Source organism: Oncorhynchus masou, chromosome 8 (assembly GCF_036934945.1).
Source record: "Oncorhynchus masou masou isolate Uvic2021 chromosome 8, UVic_Omas_1.1, whole genome shotgun sequence".
Lineage (NCBI taxonomy): Eukaryota > Metazoa > Chordata > Actinopteri > Salmoniformes > Salmonidae > Oncorhynchus > Oncorhynchus masou.
The window spans coordinates 37672896-37686258 of NC_088219.1; the positions used below are offsets into that span (position 1 = coordinate 37672896).

At 43.9% G+C, this 13363-nt stretch overlaps 1 pseudogene; it reads right to left on the reverse strand.

The window, feature by feature from the left end:
• Window positions 1–706: 706 nt before the first annotated feature.
• On the reverse strand, window positions 707–4802 carry LOC135544622 (zinc finger protein 703-like; annotated as a pseudogene).
• Window positions 4803–13363: the final 8561 nt, after the last annotated feature.

The window sequence follows — 13363 nt, forward strand, 5'->3', positions numbered from 1 at the left end:
CTGCTAGTTCATTCACTTCAGTCGAGAGGGTATTAAACATTAGCTAATTTAAACATGTCAGTTACACTACGAGCTCAGCACTGGGAATAAAGTAAATTGTTTCTGCCAAACAGCAGTTACCTTTCCCGCTAGATCAGTCAACTAAAGAGTAGACAGTTTCTGCTCTGCTTGCTTTTACAACTCAGAGAAAAAGAACAACACAGATAGCAGCTGCCTCTGTTCGTCTGTCCCGTGCTGGTCCTATACGCCAGCCTTTCAGAAGCTTTTCCTTCACACAGCCTGTCCGCACACTCTGTGGTGTCCATGCGGACCTAAATTCTGCCTGCCGAAACCGGAAAACGGTCTACCCGACCGCTCTGAGGAGTCTGCATGGTGTTAAAGCATACCGGAGGGGCGTTTTGTATCACAGTGAAAGTTGCGCCCCTGCTGAATACAGTACTGTAATACTGTGCTGAATATATGTATATTCACAAGTCATTCTGAGATTCAAAAATGTAGTCATTTAGCAGTCATTCTTATCCAGAGCAACATATAATAAGCATTCTCTAGAATTCTTTGTCTCTTAGTCACACGGTCTTTGAATGTTCTCTCCAGACTAAGTGATTCATTATTACATCATACTGGCCTAATGAACCAAATCAAAAGGATTGAGATGAATGAGCTGTCAAAGAACCAATTGGATTAACAAATGAAGACAGAATTTAAATATATTCATTATCATTTATTCAACAAAATATGACCTCCCCTTTAAAACCGGATAGCTCTGCCATCACCACAGAACATGTTTCTCCTGTATTTGGGTTTGTATCCCTCCCTTACCCAGGTCACTGACCCAAATATTTAACAAAAAATATCACTATTAATCTGCTATACAAACAACAATTAAGAAGCCATTCATTCAGAGAAGGAGAGGAAAAAACAAAGTTTTTTTTTTTTGCAAATGTATTTTACCGTGTGGAAACATATCTTGTTCATAATAGATAAAAATCAGGTTTTGGGTCAATTCCACTTCAATTTTAGTCAACTCAGGGAGTGCACTGAAATTCCAATTCTCTTCAATGTTTTCAATTAAGAAAATTTAGAATTAGGTTCACTTTCTGAATTGATTGGAATTTAAATGGAATTGACCTCAAACCCTGGATAAAATGAACAGTATTACTGAAATAAAATAACAAAAAGTAAGAACAATTAAAAATAATTTATTGGATAGTAAACCTGAAAGCCAAAGCGATCAATTAAAAAATAAATAAAATGTATATTTTCAAATCCGAGAAGAAGCAAATGCATGGAACAGAAACCAATCTCAAAACCATAACTGAGCTAAACGCACACTCAAGGTCAAGCAAGCATGCATCCGCCCCCCTCTCCCCCCAGCCTCCCCACAGTGCTGAAGGCTGCCATCACTGTCCCCTCTCCACTGCAATCACTATTCTCAGCTTGATGTCAGGAGATCCATGAGGTGTTTATACAGCATCCTACCAACAGCTATCAGCCAGCTATCAACCAGCTCAGTTTGTGGTGCTGTTACAAGCTAGCATGGTACCATGTCCACTCGTCCAGTCCAATCCACTTGTTCATGAGAGCAGTATCCTAGCAGTGTACAGACATGCAAGCATCCAGCCCCTTCTCAGATTCCTTCATAGGATCCTGGTTTGGTATGGAATTGCAGTGATTCCCCCATATAGCTGGAACATCCTGCCCACAGAGGCCCCTGAAACACCTTCATCCAGGGCTACCATAACCTTCCTATTAAAACTAATCGGATCAACAGAGTTCCCAGCAGTTTTAGGCAGGGGGCAGCAGAGCTAGGCAGGAAGGAGTGGGGGGGGGGGGGCGCCTTGGCTTAGTAATGCTAGGAAAAACACTGTAATAGACTGTGTGGATGGATGGAGATGAGCGATCACTGGTAGCCCAAGGCAGACGCTGAGCCCAGTCTCTGGCTATAAAGGGCGTAGTGGGGGTAGTAAGGAGAACCAGCCTGGAGGGAGTGCAGGGGGATGGAGGTAGGTCCAGGGGGCAGGTGGACCTTACCATAGGGGTGGTACCGGGCCAGACCCAGGGTATGAGGAGCCCTAAGGGAGAAGGAGTTCTGCAGGGAGGCCTGGCTCTGATGGGGGAGATGGAGTTGGCAGGAGGCAACAGAGGAGGAGGAGACAGAGGGGTAGGCAGAGAGGAGCTTACTGTCCATCCCTCCGGGTAAGGAGGTGTGTGTGCGCAGGTGGGCCAGCAGCTCGTCTGAGGTGGAGAAGCGTTTATCACAGGGCCCCGCGGCCGACACCCAGTTACAGGCATGAGGCATGGGGTCATTGGAGAGCATGAAACCGTAGGTGTAGAGGGGGTGAGACAGGGTGGGGGTGATGCTGGAAGACATAGTGCTGGGGTGGAGGGAGTGGAGGGGGTGGGAGGTGTAGACCAAGCCTGGGTAGCCTGTTTTGAGGGTGGAGGAGGGGTCGTGGATGCAGGGGTTGCTGCTCCCCAGGTGGGGCGCGTTGGGGTAGCTGAGGCAGTAAGGGTCCCTGCAAAAGCCCTGCATGAAGGAGGGGGGAGAGGCTCCAGTGGAGTGCTTCACCCCCCACCTCCCAGACCAGACTTGTTAGGGTCCAAACCTGGGACAAACTGGGAGGGATATCCAGCGTAGGAACCCACTACAGAGCCATGGTAGCCCATTCCAGAGGATGACATGGGGAAGACAGAGTGGCCAGTCTTGTAAGGGGAGATGGGAGCGATATGTCCAGGGCCCAGGCCAGGCTGTGGTGGTTGGGAGTCTGCCTTGGGCCCCTCGTGGCTGGGGCTTCCCTCGGAGCTGCCTGTGCTGGAGTTCGTGCTGGCTCTGGCGTGGCTAGAGTTAGCCAGTTGGGGACTGTCCAAATGAACCTTATTCACATCCAACTCTTTTTTAAGATGGCCGCCGCTGCTACTGTTACTGTTCCTGTGTGGACTGGCCTGTTCCTGTTTGTGTTCTCCATTCAGAGTCTGAGAGCGGGAATTCCGTTGTCCGTGTGGCGACTGGCTCTGTCTGTGTGTCTGGGACGATGGCTGCTGCGTGTGCTGAGGGGGCGTGCCACTACCCACCCTGGAGTTGGGAGATATGGCATGTGGTGGAAAGGATGGACAAGAGCCTGATGAGTTACTGTTAGCACATCCATTCCCATTGCTAGGTACCCTGAACCCAGCTTTATCAGAGCTGTTATTAGAGCTACTAACCACATCCCTCCGACTGTCTCCCCCTACTTTGTTATAGGGCTTGAAGCTGGACTTGTCGTCCTTTATGGGCCGGTGGTCCCCAAGTTTGTGACTGGAGGAGGAGGAAGAGGAGCGTCCATTATGGTCCTTATCACCATGGCCATTGGAGGGGATGGAGCCTAGCTTGGAGGAGGGAGGAGGGTCAGGCTTGCCGATCTGGGAGCAGGTCTGAGCCAGCAGGGCCAGGGGACTCTTCTTGGCATCCAGCTGGAGAAATAAACCATGACTTAAAGTTAAGTAGAACCAATTGTCACAGCTTTGAATGTAATGGGTATGTGGAAAGGAAAAACGTATACACACTCCACTTAGACAGGTGCAGAAAGAAAGACAGACAGACACACAGACAGACTGAACTGTAGGCCTGTCTATTGTCAGTGAATAATTGTTTGGCCAGTAACACAGACCCCTTGGGCCCTCTATGAATTACAACCTTAACGTTCATATCATAACAACAGTATTTATTAGTAGGCTAACAGTCATTGTTACGAATTGTTGGCAGTAGGCCAAACGGTGTCGCGCTGTAGGCTAGGGCTAGTTTTATCGAATGGATGTATTGCCTACAAAGTTTAAGCAAAAAAATGGTGGGAACGGTAACTCGGACTATGAGTGGTCTACGAGTAAAGACCGTCAGGGAACTACTTTTAAAAAAGTCCATGACTGTGCGCATCAAGAAAATAAATAGACCTACTACGGACATATATTGCGCATTATTGGCTAAAAGCTGAAGAACTTGCTTTTCGCAAAAACGCACCAAAGTGTTGAGAGAATAAAGGTGTATTGAATTGGCTATATGTCAAACAACAACACACATCTGTGTGACAATAGAAACATAATTACAATACCTCAATGTTCACTGGTGCAGATTGTAAGGGCTGCAGGTAGTCCGGGTGGTGGAGCAAGTGGCCGGTGTGCGCCGTCAACATCTTGAGTATCCGGATAGGAAGGCGCTTTGCCTGGCGAATAGGATCTAAAGGAGTCGGTGAACAGACTAACGCGCCCGTTGGCGAGCTGCAGTTATCACGATCGTCACAGGGCTCCGAGGTCTGGCAGCGTATCTCGTGCGTAATAGTTCCAGCAGGGGAATCTTTCATCGGAGATGGAAACGAAAATATGTTTGAGAAGGGCAGTGTTTTGTTACAGTCCCGAGAAAATAAATGGTATAAGTATCCCTGCGTGGTGTACAGCGTAGTTTATAATCCGGGAGAGAAAGTATGTTGCCTATTCAGCATCCAATTTCATCAAACAGAAGTTAACGGTCGGCTTTTCTTTACTCATGGTACCGATTCCAGAATTGTTCTTCCATGCGTTCTAATTCACAAAAGCCACATCAATCAAAATGTGAGCGAAATACATGCATACAATTGAGGTATAAAATAAGTACAGCCAAAATGAGAAAAGGTGTAGATATTTCCAAAAGACGGCCGCGATACATAGAACTTTGGACTCTCACCGCTCCAGTGTATAGCTTGGCTCTCTCCCTCTCTGTCGCCGTCTGTTCAGCAGTTACACATCAACTGGAGTGTATGAGATCACAAGGGGACCTTCAAAGCGAGCGAGCCGCCGTCCAGTGGATGGCTGCGTCGGTAAGGAGAATGGTTGGTGCGTTTCTTCTGAAGGCGGAGCAATATTGTCCCCCTCGGCCAATGAAGACAGACTGTCTGTGCACAGTATTTCACAGCGTTAGATACATCTTCTGATCATCTTTCAAATGTCTTCCTGTCAGAACGGAATGTAATTTCCTTTGATGCAAAAATTCTAACAGGCGCCCTATATGGCATTTATGTTGATTTATGTATGACTGATTGTATCAGTGTGCCATCTACATGACCAACAGGGGGCACTACTGATGACATTGTATCGCAGTTCATCAGCAGCATCACCGATACAATAGGCTACAACCAAGTTTTTGGCTGAGATATACTGGCTATGAAGCACATTTATATTCATTAGTCTCTTGTGACTATTGTGGTCACTGCAGGGGTGAACTAAAGTTTATTTTGGCAGAAATTGAATAACGTTGTCTAACCCCAGGTGCTCGCTGTCTCCTTATTTGAACTTTAAAACCAGTTAAATGTAACTAAATGTCATCTTAAGTGTCATCTACACAATCCCCAAGGTAATTTGTTTAATTATGCGAGGCCATAAACAATAACGAGTACTGCTGCATACTGAAAGAAAGGTTTGAATCTCACCTTTCTGGTACAAAATAGTTTAAATTGCCGAGATGTAGTCACGTTTGAGGACACAAGCTCAAGTACACAATACAAATATAATAACAATATGACATTTTCTATTTCCGCAAAACTGTATGAAAAAGGCTTGAAATGACATATGCTTTCTAAATATAGCATAATCATATTAGAAACCGACTAACTATAAGATTTCACTTGACTTATAACTGTGATATTTGTATGTTCAGTGTTAGTATATGTAATATTGTCCGTCTATGACAAACCGAAAGTGTTTTTTGTTTCATGTCTATGATTTTTTTTTTTTACTTTTATTCGTGGCTAGGAATGGATCTCTGAATGTGCTACCATGATGAAACCACTCTCTTCTGCTGGTTGCAATGTAACGAATGCAGGTAGGTGTTTTTTGTCGGTGGCTGTGATATAGGGTTCAACCAGGAGTTGGGAGGAGGGACAGTCATCTTCCAGTGGTTTCAGATTTCAAATCTACATCACACAGTCTCAAAAAAATAATAATAGCGTCCGTGGGAACCAGGGCCCTCATTTATCAATGTTGCGTACGAACACAAATGTCCCTTAACCATGCGTGCGATCATTTCTAAGCAAAGTGTGGGATTTATCCATTTGTACTTACACTTGAGAAGGTGTGTACATTTAAGTGCACCTCTGACCGTGCGTACGCACAGCGCCGTGTGGTAGAAAAGTCATACTGCTAATGAAATACCATCCACCAAATGGAGAAAGGATTGACATACTGGACCAAATCATAAACCACGAAGAAGAAAAGATAATACATGAATAGTTTACTCAAGTATTTCTTTCATAGACACTTAAGCTACTAATAGTTTTCTCAGGGTGCTATCGCATTCATAAACATGTAACCATTTAAGCCTAATTGAATAATAAATTAAATTAGAAAGAGAGTGGAATGCAAAGGTTGGAGGCAATTTAGTTAAACCTGTTAAATAATATAAAAGGCAACACTGATGCATTGTGACTTGTCCAAAATGGCAAATCTTGCATTGCTGGAGGATCTGGCGTAAGCTGCATTACTCAGGGAGCGTGTTTTCAATGAGCGGATTTCTATTGGTAGATTTCGTCTTCCAAGGCATATTTTATGGTATCTCTGCAACCAACTCTCTCCGGTATTAGAAAGGGAGACGAGATGCACCAATGCCATCCCAGAGCAAACCCAAGTCCTCTCCACCCTGGGATTTTTTGGCCACTGTAACATTCCAACGTGAGATTGTGGATTGTCTGACATTTCACAACCAACCAGGAGCTGAATATCCCCTGCAGTCCTCCGTGGCACTATTTCATTGCCCCCACAATACATACAGTTTCCGTACACTGCTGTGTAACAGGACAGAGGGAAAAGGGATTTCCATACCTTAGCTGAATTTCCCAATATCATTGGAGCAGTTGACTGCACCCACATTGTAATAAAAGCACCGTCATTGAACGAATTCAACTTCGTCAACAGAAAAGGTTTCCATTCTGTCAATGTGCAGGTCCTCTGTGATTCACATTTGGCTTTGTTGAATGTAGTGGCCAAACGAACTGGTGAGACACATTAGTCACTCATTGTGCAGAACAGTTCAGTCAGTTAACCTCAAGGAAGGAGCTGTTGAGGATGGATGGCTTGCTGGTAAGTGACTTGTTTTATTTGCAAGGTTTTATTTGCCATGTTTGACCTCTTCTGGGAAACAATATCTGAATGTTGTGTTCATAACTGCAGGAGACCCATGAACAACATGGCTGATAACTCCCCTCACAAACCAACAAGAGGCCAGGTACAACCAAGCCTACACACAAGAACATTGGCGCGCACCATAAGCCTGCTGAAAGGGAGTTGGCTGTGCTTGTCTGGGACAGGAGGCACACTGCAATACCAGCCTAGCAAGGTTTGCCTCTGAAATGACATTCCTTCAAATGCTATTACGTGAATTTAATACAATGTGCAGGTTTGCTACATTGTCAAGGCTTGTAGTGTGCTCCACAACATTGCAATCAAAAATGGCATTCCACTGAATGATCCACCCAGACCTGATGAGCCCATGCCTGACAGGGAGTGTTTCCCACCACCCATAGCCCTGGCACCGACGACAAGAGTCAATATCATACCACGGTTTTAGGTATCTGTTCTTCCAAATATTGTAATCAAATCAACAAGGAAAACACATTTACATTCCACCAGAATGTATTGTCTCACATGTATGACACAATCAACAAGTTCTTTCAATGATTGATTTATCTCTCTCCGGCCGTTGCATACATCCTGCAGCTACTGTTGGAGTCCAAGAATTGATGTGTTGATCTCTTCCTGCTGTTTCAGGACCGCGTCAGTCAAAATATGCGGCGCAGCTGAAGCGTTCGCCAAACAAGGACACCCTTCTTATATATATATATATATATATATATATATATATATATATATATATATATATATATATATATATAGACACATATATACAGTGCCTTGCGAAAGTATTCGGCCCCCTTGAACTTTGCGACCTTTTGCCACATTTCAGGCTTCAAACATAAAGAAATAAAACTGTATTTTTTTGTGAAGAATCAACAACAAGTGGGACACAATCATGAAGTGGAAAGACATTTATTGGATATTTCAAACTTTTTTTAACCTCTTGATGCTCTGGGGGCGCTATTTCATTTTTGGATGAAAAACGTTCCCGTTTTAAACAAGATATTTTGTCACAAAAAGATGCTCGACTATGCATATAATTGATAGCTTTCGAAAGAAAACACTCTGACGTGTCCAGAACTACCAAGATATTTTCTGTGCGTGCCCTAGAACGTGAGCTTCAGGCAAAACCAAGATGAGACGGCATCCAGGAAATGAGCAGGATTTTTGAGGCTCTGTTTTCCATTGTCTCCTTATATGGCTGTGAATGCGAGAGGAGTAAGTCTGCCCTTTCTGTCGTTTCCCCAAGGTGTCTGCAGCATTGTGACGTATTTATAGGCAGATCATTGGAAGATTGACCATAAGAGACCACATTTACCACGTGTCCGCCCGGTGTCCTGCGCCGAAATTGGTGCGCAAAAGTCAGCTGCAAGTATTTTTCCATGGGATTCAGAGAGGAAAGCAAGCTTCCACGAACGATATATCAATGAAGAGATATGTGAAAAAACACCTTGAGGATTGATTCCAAACAACGTTTGCCATGTTTCTGTCAATATTATGGAGTTAATTCGGAAAAAGTTTGACGTTGTAGGTGACTGAATTTTCGGTTCGTTTCGGTAGCCAGATGCGATGTACAAAACGGAACGATTTCTCCTACACACAGACGCTTTCAGGAAAAACTGCGCATTTGGTATGTAACTGAGAGTCTCCTCATTGAAAACATCCGAAGCTCTTCAAAGGTAAATGATTTTATTTATTTGGTTATCTGGTTTTTGTGAAAATGTTGCGTGCTAAATGCTACTCAAAATGCTAAGCTAGCTTTGCATACTCTTACACAAATTAGTCAATTTCTATGGTTCAAAAGCATATTTTGAAAATCTGAGATGACAGTGTTGTTAAGAAAAGGCTAAGCTTGAGAGCAGACGCATTATTTTCATTTTATTTGCGATTTTCAGAAATTGTTAACGTTGCGTTATGCTAATGAGCCTGAGGCTTTAGTCACGATCCCGGATCCGGGATGGGGAGTTTCAAGAGGTTTTAACAAATCAAAAACTGAAAAATTGGGCGTGCAAAATTATTCAGCCCCCTTAAGTTAATACTTTGTAGCGCCACCTTTTGCTGCGATTACAGCTGTAAGTTGCTTGGGGTATGTCTCTATCAGTTTTGCACATTGAGAGACTGAATTTTTTTCCCATTCCTCCTTGCAAAACAGCTCGAGCTCAGTGAGGTTGGATGGAGAGCATTTGTGAACAGCAGTTTTCAGTTCTTTCCACAGATTCTCGATTGGATTCAGGTCTGGACTTTGACTTGGCTATTCTAACACCTGGATATGTTTATTTTTGAACCATTCCATTGTAGATTTTGCTTTATGTTTTGAATCATTGTCTTGTTGGAAGACAAATCTCCGTCCCAGTCTCAGGTCTTTTGCAGACTCCATCAGGTTTTCTTCCAGAATGGTCCTGTATTTGGCTCCATCCATCTTCCCATCAATTGTAACCATCTTCCCTGTCCCTGCTGAAGAAAAGCAGGCCCAAACCATGATGCTGCCACCACCATATTTGACAGTGGGTATGGTATGTTCAGGGTGATGAGCTGTGTTGCTTTTACGCCAAACATAACGTTTTGCATTGTTGCCAAAAAGTTCAATTTTGGTTTCATCTGACCAGAGCACCTTCTTCCACATGTTTGGTGTGTCTCCCAGGTGGCTTGTGGCAAACTTTAAACAACACTTTTTATGGATATCTTTAAGAAATGGCTTTCTTCTTGCCACTCTTCCATAAAGGCCAGATTTGTGCAATATACGACTGATTGTTGTCCTATGGACAGAGTCTCCCACCTCAACTGTAGATCTCTGCAGTTCATCCAGAGTGATCATGGGCCACTTGGCTGCATCTCTGATCAGTCTTCTCCTTGTATGAGCTGAAAGTTTAGAGGGACGGCCAGGTCTTGGTAGATTTGCAGTGGTCTGATACTCCTTCCATTTCAATATTATCGCTTGCACAGTGCTCCTTGGGATGTTTAAAGCTTGGGAAATCTTTTTGTATCCAAATCCGGCTTTAAACTTCTTCACAACAGAATCCCGGACCTGCCTGGTGTGTTCCTTGCTCTTCATGATGCTCTCTGCGCTTTTAACGGACCTCTGAGACTATCACAGTGCAGGTGCATTTATACGGAGACTTGATTACACACAGGTGGATTGTATTTATCATCATTAGTCATTTAGGTCAACATTGGATCATTCAGAGATCCTCACTGAACTTCTGGAGAGAGTTTGCTGCACTGAAAGTAAAGTAAAAGTAATTTTGCACGCCCAATTTTTCAGTTTTTGATTTGTTAAAAAAGTTTGAAATATCCAATAAATGTCGTTCCACTTCATGATTGTGTCCCACTTGTTGTTGATTCTTCACAAAAAAATACAGTTTTATATCTTTATGTTTGAAGCCTGAAATGTGGCAAAAGGTCGCAAAGTTCAAGGGGGACGAATACTTTCGCAATGCACTGTATATAGACACATATATATAGACACACACACACACACACACACACACACACACACACACACACACACACACACACACACACACACACACACACACACACACACACACACACACACACACACACACACACACACACACACATACACACATACACACATACACACATACACACATACACACATACACACATACACACATACATACATACATACATACATACATACATACATACATACATACATATATATATATATATAAATATAAACTCAGCAAAAAAAGAAACATCCTCTCACTGTCAACTGCTTTGCTTTTCAGCAAACTTAACATGTGTAAATATTTGTATGAACATAACAAGCTTCAACAACTGAGACATAAACTGAACAAGATCCACAGACATGTGACTAACAGAAATTGAATAATGTGTCCCTGAACAAAGCAGGGGGGGGGTCAAAACCAAAAGTAACAGTCAGAATCTGGTGGGCCCCCAGCTGCATTAAGTACTGCAGTACATCTTCTCCTCATGGACTGTACCAGATTTTCCAGTTCTTGCTGTGAGATGTTACCCCACTCTTCCACTAAGGCACCTGCAAGTTCCTGGACATTTCTGGGGGGAATGGCCCTAGCCCTCACCCTCCGATCCAACACGTCTCAGACGGGCTCAATGGGATTGAGGTCCAGGCTTTTCCGCTGGCCATGGCAGAACACTGACATTCCTGTCTTGCAGGGAATCACACACAGAACGAGCAGTATGGCTGGTGGCATTGTCTTGCTGGAGGGTCATGTCAGGATGAGCCTGTAGGAAGGGTACCACATGAGGGAGGAGGATATCTTCCCTGGAACACATAGCATTGAGAATGCCTGCAATGACAACAAGCTCAGTCCGATGATGCTGTGAAACACCACCCCAGACCATGACAGACCCTCCACCTCCAAATTGATCCCGCTCCAGAGTACAGGCTTCGGGAAACGCGAATCAGAACATCACCCCTGGTGAGACCGGTGATGTCTGGTGAGGACCTGCCTTACGACAGGCCTACAAGCCCTCAGTCCAGCCTCTCTCAGCCTATTACGGACAGTCTGAGCACTGATGGAGGGATTGTGTATTCCTGGTGTAACTCGGGGTTTCTCAAGGGTCTCTCTATACTTTGCTCCATTCATCTTTCCCTTGATCCTGACTAGTCTCCCAGTCCCTGCCACTGAAAAACACCCCCACAGCATGATGCTGACACCACCATGCTTCACCGTAAGGATGATGCCAGGTTTCCTCCAGATGTGACACTTGGCATTCAGGTCGAAGTGTTCAATCTTGGTTTCATCAGACCAGAGAATCTTGTTTCTCATTGTCTGAGTCCTTTAGGTGCCTTTTGGCAAACTTCAAGCGGACTGTCATGTATCTTTTACTCGGGAGTGGCTTCTGTCTGCCCACTCTACCATGGTGGAGGACTGCACAGATGGTTGTCCTTCTGGAAGGTTCTCCCATCTCCACAAAGGAACTCTAGAGCTTTGTCAGAGTGACCATTGGTTTTTGGTCACCTCCCTGACCAAGGCCCTTCTCCCCCGATATGTCAGTTTGGCCGGGCCAGCTCTGAGAAGATTCTCGGTGGTTCAACGAACTTCTTCCATTTAAGAATGATGGAGGCTACTGTATTCTTGGGGACCTTCAATGCTGCAGAAATGTTTTGGTACCCTTCCCCAGATCTGTGCCTCGACACAATCGTGTCTCGGCGCTCTACAGACAATTCCTTCAGCCTCATGGCTTGGTTTTTGCTCTGACATGCACTGTCAACTGTGGGACCTTATATAGACAGTTGTGTGCCTTTTCAAATCATGTCCAGTCAATTGAATTTAGCACAGGTGGACCCCAATCAAGTTGTAGAAACATGTCAAGAATGATCCATGGAAACAGGATGCACCTGAGCTCAATTTCGAGTCTCATAGCAAATGGTCTGAATACTTACTGTATGTATTATTTCTAAAAACCTGTTTTCATTTTGTCATTATGGGGTATTGTTTGTAGATTGATGAGGAAAATCATTTATTTAATATATTTTAGAAAAAGGCTGTAACGTGACAAAATGTGGGAAAAGTCAAGGGGTCTGAACACATTCTGAATACATTGTAAATGTACATTACTGTATTGTACAAGTGCTGGTCATCTAGGGTTGTGCCTGTAGACTTTCCATCACCATGAAGAAAAACAATGACCATCACAGTAATTGAGTACATTGAGACATCAAGTGGTTTTTGATGATGTGATGGGATTATGTGGCTCAGTTGGTAGAGCATGGTGCTTGCGATGCTAGGGTTGTGGACTTGATTCCCATGGCAGACCAGTACAAAACTGTATGCACTTTACTACTGTAAGTTGCTCTGGATAAAATCATCTACTACAATGGAAAACTAATGAACAGTCCATTTCAGTTTTCACATAGAAATAAGTTGCATTTGCAAAGTATTTCAAGAAGCTGGAATTCATATATCAAGCAAGTGTTTTTATATTCCACAAGCATTATCAGATTAGCTGTTTTGTACAGATAATTAGCAGACTCAAGTTACAAATGCTGGTAAACACTACAATACATTTTGCCTTTACTAGTCCTGTACTAGTGGACCGATATAGACGTCTTAAGTGCAGGCCAAAAAATAATTCTGCACCCCACCTCTGTAACCAAATCGCAGCACCCCCACCCCAAACTACTTCCCACGGCTATGACTGGTTGGACTTAATTTACTGTACTCATTTACTGTACTCATGCTCTCTCCTCCCTGTAAAAGTCTCCCAGACGTTG